Below are 6,896 nucleotides of genomic sequence, written 5' to 3'. Positions count from 1 at the left end.
AAGTTCTGTCTTACTTGTCTTGAGTTCAGTTCTGGGCCACCATACTGTGGTGCCATATGTAATTATGGGTCTTACAACCACAGTGTATATCCAATGCACAACATGCGGCTGGAGCCCCTAAGTTTTACCAGACATGCTTGTGTATGTCCAAAAAGCCTTGTAGGCTTTATTGATGACCTTGTCTAGCTGCTTTTTCCATATCAGTCCCTTGTCTAATACTAGACCAAGGTACTTGACATCGCTGGAGAGCTGGATCATTTTATAAGAGGTTCGGTTCCTTAAGACCCTTTATATTTCTCTTCCTGGTAAACGGTATAATTACTGTCTTATTGGGATTGATGGAAAGACCTGTTCTTTCACACCACCGTTGAACCTTGTACAGAGATGTTTGAAGACGCTCTGATACTGTCTAAAGCAAGGGTCTCCAAACTACGGCCCGCGGCATCATTTTATCCACCCCGCGAAAGAATTGTGCAGAAATGCACCAATTGAACTAATTTTCAAATGAGTACAGGTAAATGTGATTCCGAGCTTATTGACCTGACATATACTTCAGTTCGATGGCTTAGCTGTGGAAAGGTTCTTTCGCGCTTCTTTCAGTTCAGGAATGAAATTGATATATTTCTTACCGAGAAAAACCATCATGAACAACTTTTATCAGATACCGAGTGGCTTTGGAAATTAGCTTTATTGCTGATCTGGTGAACCATATGAACCATTTGAATTTAAAATTGCAGGGTGAAAATAACTTAGTCTGTGATTTATTTGCACTTATCAAGGCATTCAGAGCAAAGTTGATACTTCTGGAAAGCCAAGTGAAAAATTGTAACTTTGTTCATATGCTATACTGTGCAGAGTTGCATAAAAAGGGTGAAGCAGAATTTCCTTCCTCGTTTGCAAATTTAGTCATTTCAGATTTGAAAGAACAATTTTGGAAGCGATTTGCTGATTTGGATTCCAGTGCTCAGGAAATTAGATTGTTTCAAAATCCATTTGACTGTGATGCTGCAGATGTCCCAAGTCAAATTCAAATGGAAATTATTGAACTTCAAGAAAATTATCATATTAAAGACAAATACAAGGAAGGAAATTTGATAAAATTTTATAAATTTCTGAACTCTGAGCAATTTCCAAATTTAAAGAAATTTGCTTGTAAATTTATCTCCGTTTTTGGGACGACATATCTGTGTGAACAAACTTTTTCCCAGATGAAGTACATCAAGTCGAAATACAGAGCAAATTTATCCCATGAACATTTAAAGTCGCTACTTGTGATTAGCATTTCATAATTTGAACCTCAGTTTAATCAGATTTTAAGAATGCAAAGAGCATTCCATCATTCACATTAATTCTTTTATTATACGAGGGGGGACCCAAAAATAACCGGAATTTATTTTTGTTATTTTTTATTTTTGCATTTTTATTGAACTGTATATTAGTCCCCATCAAAGTATTGTCCATGTGCATTTATGCACTTGTCCCAACGCTTTTGCCACTGCTCAAAACAGTGCTGGAATTCTTGAGGCTGGATACTATTCAAAGCCTTTAGCGTGTTTTCTTTGACTTCATCCACATCACGGAACCGCTTTCCTTTCAGACTTCTCTTCATCCGTGGAAACAAAAAAAAAGTCCGACGGAGCCAGGTCGGGTGAGTAAGGTGGATGAGGCACAATCACCATGTTGTTGCTTGTCAAAAACTGTCGGACCATCAAAGCTATGTGGGCTGGAGCATTGTCGTGGTGAAGCAACCAGTTCCCATTTCTCCACATTTCGGGCCGTTTTCGTCGCACACTCTCTCGTAATCTTCGTAACACATCCAGGTAAAAATGTTGGTTCACTGTTTGTCCTGGCGGAACGAACTCTTTGTGGACAATGCCATTCACATCAAAAAAACAAATCAACATTGTTTTCACATTGGATCGCACTTGACGCGCTTTCTTCGGTCGTGGTGAAGTTGGAGTTTTCCACTGGCTTGATGATTGCTTTGATTCTGGATCGTACCCGTAGCACCAAGACTCATCGCCAGTCACAATTCTTTTAAGAAATTCTGGATCGTTCTGCACTTCACTCTTCAAGTCGCGGCAAACATTCACGCGGTTTTCTCTTTGGTCATCTCCGAGCAAGCGAGGAACAAATTTTGCAGACACCCGTCTCATGTGCAAACCTTCGGTTAAAATTCGCTGGACCGTGCTCCATGAGATGTTCGTTTCCTCAGAAAGTTGGTCAATGGTCTTTCGACGATCTTCATCAATTGCACGTTTGATTTTGGCAATGTTTTCGTCATTTCTTCCTGTCGAAGGACGCCCGGGGCGTGGCATGTCTTCTGTTGACATGTTGCCAGATTTGAAACGGGAAAACCACTCGTAGACCTGTGATTTCCCCAAAGCATCATCATTAAAGGCTTGCCGAAGCATCCCAACAGTCTCGGCTGCAGTTTTCCCTAACAGAAAGCAAAATTTCACGCACACTCTTTGTTCCTTCTGGTCGGCCATCTCACTAATCGCCAAAGGGTTGAAACAGGAACGCACACAACAGAGCACCACAGACAAACCACTTAACTCAGACTGACGCCAGCTCACTAACAGTCGTGGGAGACCCCCAGCTAACACCACCTAGCAGCACAACTCGTAACTACAAAGCATGCGCGCACAACAGGTCGGTTCCGGTTATTTTTGGGTCCCCCTTCGTAATTTGTGATGAAAATATGAGCATTTGCTGCTACTATCTGTTGTCATTAATATACGATAATTTATTTTCACGTATTTTGTATTTAGTTTATGAAATTCTGTGCTTTCAATAAAACTCATATACCTAGAGTTTTTAATTTCTAATTTTATCTGGCCCATTGAAAGTGCTGAATTATCTAATATGGCCCGCGGTTCAAAAAGTTTGGAAACCCCTGGTCCAAAGGAATTTTCTGTTTATGAGGATTGCTATATCATCAGCATATCCTAATGTATAATACCCATCATCATTAAGTCCCCACAGGAGATCGTCAACGACCAGGCCCCACAGCAGAGGTGAGAGCATGTCCCCCTGTGGACACCCCCAGGGTTTCTCCTGATAATGTAGCAGTTATGGTTCTGCTTTCCAGCATAGCACTGATCCATCTGCATATTGCAGGCTCTGTGCCATGCTTTCCAGTGGCCTGTTTGATTATATTAAATGAGTTTCTATCGAAAATTCCCTCTTACCCACATCATATACTATGGCCATGGCCTTGTGTGCTAAGGTGGACCAGTGAACAAGCAACATGCTGTCCTACTTAGCACACAAGGCCATAGTCATGTGCAGCAAGGTTAGTCTCTAAGCTGAATTGACACACTAAAAAGAACATTCCATGGGAATGGTTATAGTATGAAGAACGGTCAGGCTCTGAACCCACCCCAGCAGTAAGTAAGACTTCACAGCAGTGGCCTTCCTGCCCTTCATCCAAAACACCTTAAACCTCATCAGCATGATGCTAGCTAAGCATAACATCAAAACAGTAGGCATTAGCTTCCTTTGTCCCATGAAAGATGACCTGTGCCTGAAAGCATCAGACACTTGATATTCCCTGCAAGTGTCAGGAGGTGTGCATAGGAGACACTAGTTGTCCCATCAAGAGCAGGGTTAATGAACATCACAGTCACATCTGACTATATCAGGCTGAGACACTGGCCATGGCAGAACCCACCATTGAATTGGTTCATTGTACCCTGCTGAACAGCATCAGCATGCTGGCATACAGGTGCAGAGACCAGTTTATAAAGATGCAGTAGAGATCAAATTCAGCCCTAATGACATGAACAGGAAGGACAGGGTCTCCCTTAGTGGATCTTAGAAGCCTCTTATCACTCCCTGAAGGAAAGAAGAAGTTCATTGTCAAGAACAAACTACAATGGTGGTGTAATATTAAAGGAACAATTGTTTGTTATAATGGCCTGTGTGCAACATCTTGCCATCACTTGCATGTATTGGTACATCGGTTAGAGGAGAAGCAGCTGCACTAGTTTCCTCAATTTTCATATATGTGTCTGTGCTTTACAAGCGAACAAAATGGCCGGTGTGACTGAAGATTATTCTAAGTTCGAGGGCTGTGTGGTGGTCAGATTTTTGTAAGCAGAAAAAGGGAGTCAGAGTGAGTCACCACAGATTAGTGAGTGTTTATGGCCAGAACGTTTTCAGCAGAATGGAAATGACTGTTAGTTGCAAAAAATTTAAAGACAGCAGAACAGCACTGAGTGATAAAACACAGACCAACCAAGGACCTCGCACGCTGATGACAGTTGTGTCGTCGAAGGCTTGATACGGGAATCCGAAGAATCAAATTTTGTGAAATTGTTGAAGTGACAGGTATTGCAAAAAGCACTGTTCATGAAATCACACATTTAAATTTCCATAAAGTGTCTGCTCACCGGATTCCAGAAATGCTTACTGAGGAGCACAGAAGTGAAAGAATGGCTGCTGCTTTTGATAATCTATGCCATTACCAAGATGGAGTATCATTTGTGGAAAGCATCATTACAGGAGATGAAACGTGGGTTTATGAGTTCACTTCAGAGTCAAAAGGAAACTCCATGACATGGAAACATCTTCATTCACACCTCAGTCATAGAGCTAAAACCTTCTTGAGTAGTCACCAATTGTGCAGCTACCCAAGAACTTCCCAGCATTTTATGGAACCCAAAGGTTCATCACCGTGCTCAAAGAGCCCTCCACTGGTCCCTGTCCTAAATCATATCAAGTCAGTCTATACCAGCCCAACCTATCGCTCCAAGGTCCATTTTAATATTGTTCACCCACCTGCATCTTGGTTTTCCTGATTGTCTCTTTCCTTCTGACTTTCCCACAAATATTCTATATGCATTCCTCTTCTGCCCCATTCGTCCTACATGCCCTGCCCATCCAATCCTCCTTGACTTGATCATTCTAATTATACTTGGTGAAGAGCACAAGTTATGAAGCTCATCATTATCTAGTTCTCTCTAATCTCCCGTCACTTCATCTGTCCCCAATCCAAACATTCTCCTCAGCACCCTGTTCCCAGACACCCTCAGTCTGTGTTCCTCCCTTAACCTTTAACATCTGAAATGCCCTGATCAGGCCAGTGATGAGTATGGTCATTATGGCCAAAGTACCCCGTTTTGGCCAGCCGGGCATTTAAACTCCACTAGTGGAAGCGCGCACACGCCACTAGTACAAGCACACGCACAGTCCTAAATATTTATTTTTAAATATAGTAATTACCAGACAGACTTGAGTAAAACCATAATAGAGGAATTAAAATGATACCTAAATGAACAACAAAAAAGAGTATACGTATGAGTTATGACCAAACTCATCCACAAGCCAGTACTTTTATTGCAGATTCTGCAGATTAATGTCTTAAAATATATAGTAAAATTCGATGTACATACATTTTTTGTTTTTATTTGCTTGATGTATATGTAGGTTGAAATGAAACTACAGTATTCAATTTCACTATGAACACACAGAAAACAGATTGCACTCTGTATCTCAGCCACGATACAACTGTCTGTTCACGGCCATAGAAAGGGCAATAAACTCTTTCAGCTGTAACAGAAGGTCTTAGCACTGATGAAGTGACTGTCGAATTGTTCCCTCTAGATTTTTCTTGACTGTCCATGCTTTCAGTCTTCTGTCCTTTAGTCAAAAGATTCAAAAATCTGAAGGGTGTAACAAAGATGTAAGGTTTTCCAGCAGAGAACCAAATGATTTTATTGCTTCCATCTGTTTTATGACACCAGGGACTGCTAAAATTTGTCAAGTGTTACAAGCAGAAATTAATTTATAATGCAGAACAACTCTGTGAAGAACTTTAAAACCATTTTTACAGTACACATCAAAGTTAAAAAAAAAATTGAACATGGAGTATAACCCTTTGTATAAAATTTTTCAAATCTTCCGTTATAATATTCGACACTATGTTCTTTGCTGATACAAACAAAGTTAATTCCATCCATTTATCATAAAAATTGTGTTAGATACAGCATTTTTAAACACTTTGCAGACCCGCAATTTAAATATTTAAATCACCCTGTGGACTGGCATTTTTATACCTACTACCCTAACTTGTGCACTGTTCACTTTAAAAATTAATATAAAATCTCCTAATTAATTTTATGAACTAAAATTCTTTGAGAACACTTACCAGTGCTTCTAGAAGTGCTTGGGTGTGATATTTCTCGAAACATTCCCTCTGTGAAGTGGCATTACACAAAACTTGAAAATGTAGGCAGTCCTTTTCTTGTGAATTGCGCAAACACGGCATTGCCTAGAATGCTGCTTCCCCTTGAAATGTTCACTCTTCACAATTTTCGCAAGGGTATGTTTCCGCATATCACCCGACAGTCACCCAGGGGGGTCAAAATGAGGCCTGCGTGGGGTGGAAGTAGACGGCCCCAGTCGTGCTAAGATTGTGTGTGCCGCCACTGTGTGGTCTGTAGCCCAGGCTTTTGCCACATTCAGCAGAAATGCCTTGTATTTCAGTTTTGAATGAGGGTTTAGATTTTTGAAAACCAAAAATGAATTGAAAATGGCACAATTTTTAAGCCACAAGGCAACTTTCTTTGTCCACTTTACTGTTTTCCGAGGAAGAGAATAATAGGGCAAGTACTGATCGGCTCTTATCAACTCCCTTCATGAACATATTATACTCGGAAATACAAACAGGCTTCTTTACCTGTCCGTGTCTCCTTTGAACATCAACCATGCTCGAATTGTGAATTGTGGAAATCATATTCACAACACGAGTATCCCTCCAGGACTGAAGGAGAATATTCCCCTTCCTCCTGAATGTGGTTTTACCACGTTTCAGGGATTTACATTCCTCTTTCAGATCTGGAGGAAGGCCTTTGTTCACCCTAATTGTTCCACAAACACATACTTTTCTC

The sequence above is a fragment of the Cryptotermes secundus genome, unplaced genomic scaffold, assembly GCF_002891405.2.
Source record: "Cryptotermes secundus unplaced genomic scaffold, Csec_1.0 scaffold259, whole genome shotgun sequence".
In the NCBI taxonomy this organism is placed as follows: Eukaryota; Metazoa; Arthropoda; class Insecta; order Blattodea; family Kalotermitidae; genus Cryptotermes; species Cryptotermes secundus.
This window is presented reverse-complemented; position numbering follows the sequence as displayed.